The 13013-nt window shown below is 40.4% G+C and overlaps 1 protein-coding gene and 1 long non-coding RNA gene across 4 annotated transcripts in view; one reads left to right on the top strand and one right to left on the bottom strand.

Moving 5' to 3' along the window:
- Positions 1-13013, bottom strand: part of LOC147507758 (glucan endo-1,3-beta-glucosidase 14-like) — a 54174-nt gene that overhangs the window by 18910 nt on the left and 22251 nt on the right. The window lies entirely within an intron of this gene.
- Positions 1-13013, top strand: part of LOC147507759 (uncharacterized) — an 85106-nt gene that overhangs the window by 61898 nt on the left and 10195 nt on the right. For 2 of the 3 annotated variants that reach the window (XR_015217786.1, XR_015217788.1), the window contains exons 1-2: positions 10575-11141; positions 12122-12204. This is a non-coding gene — a long non-coding RNA (uncharacterized LOC147507759). Of the gene's footprint in view, positions 1-9594; positions 9676-10574; positions 11142-12121; positions 12205-13013 lie in introns of those variants that run through there. The other variant, XR_015217787.1, reaches the window with a different exon arrangement.

Here is a 13013-nt window from a genome sequence, read left to right as displayed (position 1 = left end):
TTTTCTCCTAGCTACTACAATGGAAACTTTGCTCAGTTCCATACCCCATTACCAAAACGAAGTTTAGAAAGCCATCATCATCTAACTTCCCAGTAGAAATTAGGCTTAGTCGAATGTCAAAGACATGTCTTGCATCCTTGAGTGTCAAGGTGTAGCTGACATTGGTTTCTACATGAACATCCCTAATGCCTACAATCTTAGAGATGCCAATGTTACCCATCTTCACTTCACCAAATTCACCACAGCTTGTAGGTAGAAAAACTCATGTATGTGTGACGGATAGGATGGTCCCCAGATCTATCACCCACTCAGATCCGCCAAACCGTGATGATATATGAGTCCAAATGAAATTTTGACGCAGATTCTTTGACGGTGCTAGTGGAATTGCCTCCACCCAATTTTAGTGAAGTAGTTTGTGGCAACAAGGACGACCTGAAGCCGGTTTTCGGGAGGACGAATGGTCCCATAATGTCCATGCCCCACATGGAACGGCGTTTTTATGGCTCGCGATGTTAATCAATTCGCGAAATGGGTTTGTGATGATGTTGTGACCAAATGTTTGGCATTTGACGGTAATTTGAGGACATGCGCTTTAGCATCAATCTGCACGATAATGAGTACCGGTACCTCGAGATCGCTTTGTGGGCTAATCGATCGACCTCAGATGGTGGTTGCTTTCTCGCCATTGAATTTCAAAGCAAAAATTAGCCGCCTTGCTCGATCGATATATCTCGAGGATAAAGGTCCCCTCAAGGATTTGCGGAATAATCTGCGCTCACCAAACAATAGCTACGTTTGTGTGGAACCTTTTTCGCTTTGGGCGCTCCTGAGGGTGTCTGCATCTTGGATGATCTTGATAATAGGCTGCATCGGGATTGACTTCGTCGATCTTCGCAGAGGGGGTAGACGCAGTCGCTAATTGTCAAGACTTGGTCCGCTTGGTAAGGCGGTCAATCGACTACTTCGATAATCACTTAATCTAGGGACCTGATCGATTGTCCGAGCTGCTAAGTATGTTGTTATCTCGTGGCGGTTCTCGCCAATGCAAAAATGGTGTATCGTAACCGCTCGCTAAATGGCTAAGCAAATTGTTAACAACTTGAAGGTATTTGGAGAGGTTACCTTATTGGTAGTGTCTTTCTTTTTGCAACTGGCCGAGCGACCATTCGCGAAGTCACTAAAGATTTGGATCTCCTTTATTCCGAAATTTGAATCGCCGCGTGCATTCCCATTATTAGTGCTTCATACTCTGCCTTCATTGTTGGCGTTGCAGTCTATCTAACTGCCTTCTCTACCATAGCTCCTCGGGGAGACTAAAACGATTCCCCATACCATACCTCCGGGGTTCTTTGGAACCATCGACGATAGAGACGGGGCCGCATTTGCATGCTCCGCTTTCTTGGGTGCGACCTCTGTTTCAGCCTCCAATTAGGGTCGTCGATGGAAATCTGCCAGGAAGTCTGGGCAACGACGACCCTTTCGATGCGATGTCTTGACGGGGCGTCCGTGTGGTGTTCGACTCTTGGCCATATTGCCATCCTAGTAGTCTTGTTTTCTTTGTGAAGAATCCTCTTCAAAAGGAGATCGCTAAGCACTTTGATTGGATGAGCACGAAAATCTGATGCGAATTTTCTTGCCGAGTATAACAAAGCAAGGACCGCTCTTTCTATGTAAGAGTAGTTCTTCCGGCCGGGAAGCGAGTGTCTTGCTTGTGAAGTAGATCGCTTTCTGAATTGGTCGCTCCTTGATAGGACCGAATCGATGGGCGAATCGGATACCGCCGGATAGAGCCCCGAGTTTCTCCGTCTGTTGGTTTGGCTAGGGCCGGGAGGTGTATGGAGGTACTCTTTAAGAGTGGCGAATGCTTAAGTGGCATGATGTTCCATGACGAGAATTCGCTTTCTTTTTAGTATCTGTAAGAACGGCTCGGCATTTGTCCGATGCTCGGATATGAATCGGTTAGTTGCGGTGTATTACGACAACTTTGTATCTGTTTCTTTGTTTTGGGTCGGGCATGTCGATGAACAGCCCCAGTCTGGATTTGCCGATGCCTGGTTATGCGGACGATATCCGAGAAATTTTTCCCGTGAGGAGGGCCCGAAAAAGACACTTCTGGGTTCGACCATTCATTTCGTCAGAGTCCGGAGAACGCTTGCTCTAAAGCGAGTGAGGTGGTGGGGCCTGCTTTTTGCTTTTGACAACCATATCGTCTATGTAGACCTCCATGGTATCGCCTAATATGTCCCGAACATGTTAGTTACTAGTACGATAGTCGCTCCCTCGTTCTTTAGTCCGAATGAGAACGTTGTAACAATAAATTCCTTGGTCGTTGATGAACGATGTCTTCTCCTCGATCTTCTTCACCAGTGGTATCCGATTGTACCCACCATATCCGCCATAAATGATAGCGGCTCGTGCCCACAAGTCCGTCGACTAGTTGGTCGATTCTTGGTAGGGGAAGGCGCTTTTTGGGTTTCTTGATTGACGTTGGTGAAGTCGACGCCTGAAACGATTCGGGTGCCATTCTTTTTCGATCGCCCACTATGTTGGCGACCACTCCACTCGTAGCCGACCTTCGGATGAAACCTACTTGTTTGAGCTTATCTACCTCGTCCGTTGATTGCTTTTTGAAAGCGTAATGACAATCGCCTAGACGCCCGAACCGGGTTTGGCACCGGGTTGACGTTTAACCGATGGCATCTAACACTAGGGTCTATACTCAGGCACATCGATATCGACCAAGCAGACACATCTTTATTCATGGGCCGAGAAATTTTACAAGTTGAGCTTTAAGTGTGGGGTCGAGGTTGGCTCCCCAGACGAGCGGCTTGAGTGGTCGCCTTCGTTCGAGTTCACTAACGCCGCTGTCTTGAGTCGGTGCTTGGCTCGCGGCGCTCGGGCTCTCGGAGGATTGTTCTTTTGCGCACTGTGTTGGTGCTACCGGGTTGGCGGAGTAGTCGAGGAACTGGGACGTGACTCGCGGTTACGACAACTAACGGAACGGGGTGAAGGGCTATTTTTGCGCGTGACAAATTTAAAATCGTAGTTCCCCGCCATTCTTCCTTGGAAGGGAGGTGGTGATGGTATCCAGACTCCGCTTTGTTCGTGGATGCTTTCCAATGGGCTTACCTCCGTGATTTGTCTTGTTAGTGCGCCGCTGCTGCTTTGGGTAGTGGTTGAGACCGACCGGGCCGGTGAGTGGAAAACCTTGTTGAGCCCCCGTTCTATTTTTGTCTTGTCAGCTCTCACTTCAGCCTACTAAATCTTTGGCCATTGTATAGTTGGTAGGTTAGCGTTCGACGAGATGGGAGGTTCCGTGGTCTTGTTTGTCGCGATGATCCGGTTACAATGATGGGCCTCGCTGGTTGCTTTCGGGTTCCATCATTCCCCTAGGGGCGTGAAAACGGATGACTTGGTGCAACGCGTGGGCCAGTGCGCGCTTTGATCGATGTATCCACCGTCGCCGCCCTAGGATGGCGCTGTAGGACGACTTGGTATCTAGACGACGCGTGTGTTGAAGCGACTTTGTCTTCCCGGATCCCATCAAACCGGGAGGATGATGTCTCCTATCGATCGGCTCGAACCGCCGAATCCGCGAGGTGCAATGGGGTCTGCCAAGATCGACTTTGGCGAAGTTCATCTCTTGGATCGTGTGGTAGAACAAAATATCGCAAAGAGCTGCCGTGGTCGATCAAAACTTCGCTTGACGGTCCGGGGCTTCATCGATTTTGACGTGACCACGAAAGTGCATCGTTGTCGCGGGGAGGCGCAACCTTTTGAGGTCGGCCTCGGAGAAGCGTGATGTCTCCCCGTTCTAATGCCGGAATCATTAGTACCATTGCGGCTTAGGAAGAGAAATTGTATACTTCATGGAGGGCACCTACGCCGCCTTTTTTTTCGGAACTTGAGACGGAATCATCTTGGGAGAGTGATCATGTGGATGGTTCAATGCGCTGCTCGCTGACCTCTTGACGGCTGGACGGCAATCTTGATGGATGCGTTCTCGGAGCGCCCTCCGCCGAAGGGCTGACTTTGAGACCTCGGATCGCTCCGTCTCAGCGGGACCGCTTCAGATCCTTCGGGCCATGAGTTTGTGGGCGCAGTAGCCGCCCGTATATTAGTGTCTTTTAGCTTGATGTGCCCGGCTTGACCAGTGTTGCAAAGTAATGCTTGAGCCCCCGCAGACGCCGGTCTCGTTACCAATTGGGCGCTGTGAAAAGCGCAAGATGGGGGTCCGGGCGATGTTGGCTGCCTTATCTATCGGTCGAATGCAGCTCGCCGATCTTTCTAGTATGTAACTAGGAGATCCGGTGAGCACCAATTCCGATCATTTCTTAGTTTGGTCCGGAGGGTTGCCCTTGCCGTCGGGTCGCTTTCTAGAGGATGATGCTACTTCGAAACTCTCCCTCTTTCGCTTTAATCTTCTTCGCTTCGCTTCTCGCCGCTAACAAAGCCTCTTTGCAGCTTGATGTATTTATCCACTCGAGCGCATACCCAACCAACGTTCGGGTTGGTCTTTCAAGAAATGACACTTTGTTTGGTCGGTGTTGCGGTCGCGGCGGTTGTTTGGAAAGCCACCGGCAAATGATTCCTCGAGGCCGCTTTCCATGTCCAAGAGCTCGCTTTTGAACCGGCTTAAGAAGAGTCGTAGGTTTCCTCCTTGCCCAGAGCGAAGCGGAAGAGTGAATCGAGATCACCCTTCTTCAAGGCCCGGTTGTGGTAATGATCTTGGTTCGCGGCAATCAGCCGGTAAGTCGCTCAAAGCTTCAGATGGAGTCCGCTCGAGGGAGAAGAACCAATCGAGTGGGCCGCCCTTTAAGCTTGCCGAAAGAGCTGATCGAGATGGTCAACTCGGGCGCTACCGTAGAAAGTGCAAGGCTTTGAGCATATCGCGGCTATATCTTGCCCTCGCATGTCGCGACCGTCATCTGAAATCAGAGGAACCGTGGTTGACAAAACTGAGGGGAGACCTTGTGAAGTACTTCAAAGAAGAAATGGAGATGCACGATAGGTTTTCAGCATTTTCCGCACTATCCGGTGGAATCTTTCTTGACCGCATTCTTGTCGAGCCTTTGGTTTAGCTTCGGTGATCCGTTGACCGACGCTGATGACGCCGCCTTCTGGATGCCAGCTAGTAGGCTCGTGTATCAACTTGTGCAACGTAATGTGACGCTTTCTCCGAGCGAGTTGGGCAATTTGTTCATTCATTGTTCCTAGTTGTCCGCCAAAGTGTGGAATCGAGCCGAGGCTTGCCATGCTTTGTAAGGGCTTCGAGAATCTTTTGTTTTGATTTTGGCTTCCGTTTGTAAAGTGGTTTGGTTTCTCAAGTAATCGGTGACCGACGCACGCCAATGTAAAGGTGTGGTGTGATATTCCCTTACAAACACCTGGGGACCGATATGGATGGATGGGTGAGACCGAAGTTCGGCTTTGAGGAATCGCCTACGATCTTACTACTCGGTCCTTGAGGTCGAGTAAGAATCAGTCCGGGCGAAGTTCATAGGAGTGGTATTTATAGAGATTGAAAGTGTATCCTCACCTCCACGTAAAGGATGTCACCAACGGGTGTGGATCATGGGAGCACATGAGAAATATCTACATAGTCCTGCTGTGATGATGAGAAGTGGCGGTCGGCGAAAGAGTAGCTCAGCGGCGACCGACCGGTGGTCGAAGTTAGGATGAGTGCAAACCTTCACCATGATTGCTTATGGATAGGGGTCCGTAATCGCGCCGGGCGTGGATTCGCATGATGTTGCGATCCGTCCCGTGGCTGATGTTGGCTCATGGATGCGACCTGGGACCATAGGTCGGTGCATTAGTTCCACCATGTTAAGCGCGTGCTGGATAGAGAATATCACTCCCCTACACTAAGGATATTGACATGAAGGAGAGCTTTGGCATAGTAGTGCCAAGGGTCAATCCACTGCTCGTTGTTCCTACTTATCGGTTGCACGTAAAAAGTACTTAAGAGTTCTTTCTTAAATAAAGGATGGGATTCGTCAATCTACAGTTACTTAGGCATCGATAGGCTATTTCCCTTTGAGGATATTTTACATTGTTTCACATGCAAATATCGTAAATATATCTCAAAAATTGATAAATATCATAAATATTAGGGATATTTCTTGATATATCACGATATATCTTTTGTATTTATTTGAAATATAATAGTAAATGTTAAATAAAATTGTTACATATACAAAATATCGTCAAATATCTCCAAATATCACAATATATCTTCAAATATCATAAATATCATTAAAATTGTTAAAATATCATCGATATTTGCAGTCTCATATATCTATATGCATATCGCGATATGTAATCCATTGCTGAAATCTCAATAGATATCGTGATATTTCACAATATATCGCTATATTTTGTACTATGTCTTTGTAGCTTTAAAAAAGCTTTTAATCGCCGATTAAGCATTATGTGCTACTACACCGATCTTATCAGGTAAAAAGTTTGAAGTCCGAGAAGGATTGAAAAAAAGCAGACGATTCGATTAACCAATTTCCAAAAATCGTCGCATAATAGTTTTTGGTGAAGAGTGAGAAGAAGATTGGGCCTGATATGTTTGTGGGTTCGGCTTTTAATGAGTTTTATTCCAAGTGTAGAGAGATGGGAGATAATTTATGAGTTTTTGAACGGATGTGGTTTTGTAGACATCAATGCTTACGGGGCATCTTCATTCTAGAGCATGGGGACAATGGGTCAAATCAAGTCAGACACCTTTTGATGGGTCAAAGTCAAATATTTTCTGACTTTTCTAGCAAATCTATTTATCTATCTATTTATCTATCTATCTATCTATGCACATTCTCTCTCTTCACTATATCGCTCCATTTTGCACCTCGAGCAATATAATTGGCTCTTAAAAAATCGGATATAATAATAATTAGGGACACTTCTCCAGATTTGTTTAAATCTCCCTAATCTATTCTTAATTTTCTATAGACTCCTCAAATAAATAAAAATAAAATAACAAAATAAATAAACCTTATACAAATTCTACCCGAAGGAATTATAATCACCTCCTCATCACAAGGAAATTTCGCCCAATTTCGAAACTACCCGAAGAATTATTGGAAGTTTTCAAAAAAAAAAAAAAAAAAAAAAAAAAAAAACATATTCTAAACACAGAACCAATTTCTCCTTTTTTGCTCCTATCAAAACCTTTACTTTTTACTTTTATCAGTTTCAATTCTTTTTAAATTGAGGTTTTTGAGAATAAGCGACATATTCAATTCAATTCGGCATGTTCTTTTGCGAGCTTCGAGAGTCATCACAAGGTCATGGGCTTCTCTTCTTTTTTCTGATTTAATATGTGTAATTTTTGCGTGTTTCCATTTAATCTCTTTTAAAACCCATATTTGTCATCCATTATCAGTAAAGATCATTATCAGGATATAAGTTGGCATACCTCTCCCATAATCCTCTGTATTTCCTATATCAAGCTAAGTGCAACATTATGGTCTTGTGTTGCTGCTTTAGTTTTTCCTGCTTGGGATGGAACAGTCAGTTCTTTCAGTTTGTGAGAATGAGGGCCTAAGTATAGCCTAGCCCTGAATGCAGGCCAGCAGAAAGCCAAAAATGTAAGGAAACTAGGGAAGTCCAACTGTTTATCATGGTACCAACAGTGCTCATTAGACATTATAGAGCAGCGTAGCCCAGCCGATACATCCCGACTAACACCAGTTTAATATAGGATGGGTAGACCTTTTCTGTGCATGTGTGCCACACTTCTAGGGGAGTTCTCTACTGATTTCATATTCATAATTCATATATGCATATTGCAGCGACCAAAATGCATATTATAGATTAAAGTAGTTGGGAAAGAATGATGCAGGACCTTTTCTACATATCAACAAATTTAAAGATGTTAAGACTACTCAATTTATATGAAACTACTTAAGACAACAACCAGTGCAGTGAACTGCCTATTGCTGCAGCGAAAAGAAACTGTCGAAGGGTTTTTCCCCTCTCCTCTCTGCTAATTCAAACAAGCATTTTGTTAGAGAATATGAAAAGCCTAACAAAGCGGGGTTCCATACTACAAGAAAATATTTGAAACCCGACCCATATAATAGATCTAAGTACATGTATTTAAAATGCTTCTCTGTATTAATAAATTTAGTTTAATTTTGAATAGTGTATCGATGTTTCATAAGAAACGAAGAATAATTTGGATATGATGATAAATTTCAGTGTTGAATCCCCCAAATTTCCCTCACTCTTTTCGTATTTTTCTTAAAAAAGGGATAGACATGCTAATTTTTCATTTGATGAAGAACATACTTGAATTTTTGTCAATTACCATATTTTTATATTAGCATAGCTGTTGGAAACATGGTATTGGACTAAGTTATTTGTTACTATTGAAATTTGATTGTTTCGCAATGATTACTATTTTGATTTTGTTTTCCTAAAATTCAAGGTTACATTGATGACGGGTAGGTGTGCCCGTATCGACACCGATAGAAATTGTCGGACATGGTAAAATATCAAAATTCGAGATAAGTTACATACAATATGTATCCGACATGGACACGTGGATATCGATGATCCACACCTAATTTTTTTCAAAATATAAGCGTGTCTATGTAACCTATCTAAAATTGATGTTGCTATGGAAGTTTGTCTTAGTACCGGATTGAGTTGGGTTTGAAGTCAATGGCTTTTGTTAGGTGTGGTGGTTTTTTTTTTTTTGAAATAGTTGTTTTTCCACTTTTTTTGTGATAGGTCATTCACGATCTAAAGTTTTCGGGGCCTACTTCAAGTTCACCACTTCTGTAAATACAAAATTGATTCTGCAAGTCATCTCCTCTCAATCCAAAATATGCATAAATATGTTCTTTCTCATTTTTTTTTCATAATCTCTGAAAAGCTTGTCTTGCAATCAACAGTCAAATATTTACGTCCGAGAACCATGTACTTTACATATGTGTATTTGTTTGCAATGCTTTGGTGTCTAATTTATGCATTGCTTCAATGTTTTGCATGACTTTTATATGCTTTTGTATTCCGTCCAGCTAATTGATTGTCTCTCATATTAATTAGTGGGGCTATTATGGTTAGTTAATTCCTAAACCAAGTTCATTACCCCTAAGAAGGTTCCAAATCTCGCTCTCACCTATCAAACGAAGACTTTAATTAGTATGATTAGCTTTATGAGCTTAAACATGTAAAATGTAGTCATATAGCATATCAACCCTTAGCATATAATCGTTGCCTTCATTCAAACTACATATAGGCGTATAACACATTTTTACACAATACATGAAGTTGACTGAGTAATATTATTGTTAAGTTTAGCAATGTTTTAAGTGTGGAAGTTTTAAAGAATTTTTTTACATGTTCTAGATAATAATGTAATACCCATTGTTGAGGAACTTAGAAGGCAATCTCCACCTGTTAATTCCTTCCAATCGTGGGTGGTAACACTAATTATTTATTCTAATTAATTATGATTTTCTGCACAATATAAGCAGTCACCCACGATTGAAATGCACCAAATATTGATCGTTTGGTATAAGAGAAAAGTGTACTCTAGCTATTCGTCCTGATTTTTTTTGTCTTCATTTTGGACAGGTTCCTACCTTGGAGTTGATGTACGACGACGAAGGGGGTATGCATTTAATTTGAGTGGTTGCTTTGGATCACGCCATTCAGGTATGTGTTTTATAGAACTTATTTAGCCGTACATGAGCTTATAATTAATGTGTCTATAAGATGCCCTCGAATGGAAAGTAGCTTAGATTGTTATTATTTACCAAAATAAAATAGTCCATACTGCTATTGTTTTCTTATATTTCTTCGTATAGTACGTACGCCATGTATCTTATAGTATTCATTGGAAGTGGAAAGTGGGAAGCAAATGGGTTATAGTGTTTTTTTATTCACTATTTGGTTGTACTATCTCTCTTTTCCATTCTTCTAAAATGGGTGTTCATGACTTCATGTTCATATTAAAAAGGTATGGTGATCTAGAATTGTCAAATTTGAGGAGTACGTTTTCTTAGTAGCTTAGATTGTTATTATTTACCAAAATAAAATAGTCCATACTGCCATTATTTTCTTATTTTTCTTCGTATAGTATGTACTCCATGTATCTTATAGTATTCATTGGAAGTGGAAAGTAGGAAGCAAATGGGTTATAATGTTTTTTTATTCACTATTTAGTTGTACTATCTCTCTTTTTCGTTTTTCTAAAATGGGTGTTCATGACTTCATGTTCATATTAAAAGGTATGGTGATCTCAATTGTCAAATTTGAGGAGTTTTCTTAGTCATTATTTGGCCATTTCGTAAGATGTAAGGCGAACAAAAAAAAAAACTAACCCCAATTTTTTTTTTAAAAACAAGAAGTTTCGTTCTCTTGCTCTACCAATACCTTTATCCATTATTATTTGAAAATCAGGTATTGAGTTTTCTTTACCTTTAGTTAATTTTATATTGATTATTTAAATGTCTTTATTACATTTTCTTTAGATTTTGATGTCTAACCCTTAATGCCATTCACTATTTGTTTGTATTAGTTCATTTTCTCTCCCCCAAAGCAGATGGTTTTTCTTTAGATCTCTAAATTCTGAGCTAGAGAAGTGTATTATAAAAAAAAAAGAAGTTTAAGACATTAATCCATTCAACATGTTCCGACTACATTTGCATTCACACTCCATATTTCTATTTTTCCTTTCAACTCATCTGCGACGCAATGTTTCTTAGGTTGTTCAACAAAATTTACCCCTGGGATATTAGTTTAAAAGAGCATTTGCTTTAAGTTACTTTAGTGTTTAGGATCCACTTTGGTACAGGGCGTAGTACGCTTCTTTAGCACACGGTTATTCAAAAACAACACATAATAATGGATTTGTTTTCATCTTATTAGATGCTTTAATGGTGTTCTAAATATATGTATAGGAATCAACTTTAGGAATAGTGTTATCTGGAGCTTTGCATGTTGATTAACAGATATATACTTGTCGTGTCAATGTCTTAAGGTGGAATTCTAGTTAGATCTTGAAGTTTACTTGGTTGAATTAGGATTTGCTATGAAAATTGTCATAATAATGATAATCTTGGTGCAGACAAACATACTTTAAGGGAGCTCGCTCTTTGATAGACTTCACCAGGACTCAAGTAAGTATTATTGTTGGTATTGCTCGCTTCATTTATTTTTTTGCGTGTGTATCATCCATGTTAATATATCACATGTTAGTAAGATATGCAATATATTTATATAGATACCAATTAGAAAGAAATCTGATTGACTTTTTGTCCCTTTTATGAGGTTTTTAAATGGGCGCCTCACGCTTAAACTATATTCTCTCATTATACCATTATGATGTTATGCTTGATTCTAGCACGTACTTGAGAGGGCCTATAAATCAGTTAGGGAGTTGAAACAACAATATATAGTTAGTAAGTAATAATTGAGCTTTGACGAGAATGAGAACTGAATTTGGAGGAATACTCAAATGTAGTGAAAAATATAGTAATACTAAGTTTGTTCTAATAAAAGATTTTGGAGCTATTAGGCAAAGGACTGAAAGATGTCCGCCTATGGGATGCAACACAGTAGTAGCATGTTGTCATTCCAAAGTGCAAAGGAGCACCACATTTGTCTTGTTAATACTTGGTATCATCAATCAATTTTGTTTGCTCTTCCTTTTCTCTCATTATTTTTTCATACTTCAAAAAGTCAAATTGAGCAGTTTATCATCATGTAGCTCAATGTTTGTGTTGATACTCAATGCTCTTTTTATCGTACTTGGAGTGAAACTTGAATGAGGACGAAAACAAGCACGCATATTATGTAAGTTTTGAGTATTCTTCCTTTGCCATATATATATATTTTTTACCTACTCTTATTAATTTATGAAGCCTTGATATGAGGCTATCTGGCTATAGAGTGAAGATATGTTAATAATAAAATCCATAGATATTATCCTAAGGTGGTGTATGTATATTTTGTTAGAAGTAGATTTAAACTTTGAAGTGCTAGGTGTTTCTGTTTGTATAACTGAACACCTTCCCACTTTCTTTTTCTTTGAAATGCAAAAGTTAGATATGAACCATGTGAGTGAATCACTTTTAATTTTCATTCATTTCATGGACAGTTTAAAGGCATAAGCTCATGCACTTATACACACGAACTTAGACGTGGAGCCTCGCTATTCAACACTTCAATTATCGGTATCTGGTAAGTATACTCGGTATCATCAACATTTTTATTACTATATCCTCTTAAACTTATATGAGACAGAACTAGAAACCCATTATGTTGAACAGTTTCTTATGTTGTTTAAGATTGAAGATAATGTCCCCTGTTGTTGCTGCAATGACATTTGATTAACGGACTCCATGCATTCAATTGTTAACGAAATTTGTTTTTCCTTTTAGAAAAGCTTGATAGTTTAAAAATCAAAGAGCATGGAAAACCACAAATATTTAGTTTAAAGCGGTTGATGTGACGAGTGCTCTTCATAGATAATTAAGCAATTGTCACTGTCTCTCATGACTTATAGGGTGTCTTGTCTCTCATGACTTATAGTGTGTCCCGTGTTTTTTGTTTTTGGGGCAAGACTTAATTGCTATAGTGCGATCATGTTTAGGTGCTACTATTTTGATGAATTCCAATTCTCAAGAAAATGCGTAAACATTTTAATCCAACATTTTTATGTATCTGATAGCCATGAACATAAGCCTGCTAGGGTCTACATTGATAATATAGGCTTCTTTGATCCTTATGAAAGTAAGTGGCAGCACCCATGTATGTCTTTTTTAATTTTGATAACCATTTGGTAGTTAGTTCAACTGTAATTAGTTTTATTTATTTGGTAGTTACTTTAATGTAATTAGTTTGGGTATTAGAGAAATGGTATGTCATAATGACTTAATTCTAATTCATTGGAGTGATTCGAGAGATTCTCACTTTTTTGTTCGATTTTGTGTTTCTATAATGGGTTGGGCAATTTATTTTATATGAGAAGTGGGTTTGTTTGAATTGGA

Source organism: Coptis chinensis, chromosome 3, assembly GCF_015680905.1.
Source record: "Coptis chinensis isolate HL-2020 chromosome 3, ASM1568090v1, whole genome shotgun sequence".
Taxonomy (NCBI): Eukaryota; Viridiplantae; Streptophyta; class Magnoliopsida; order Ranunculales; family Ranunculaceae; genus Coptis; species Coptis chinensis.
This window is presented reverse-complemented; position numbering and strand designations above follow the sequence as displayed.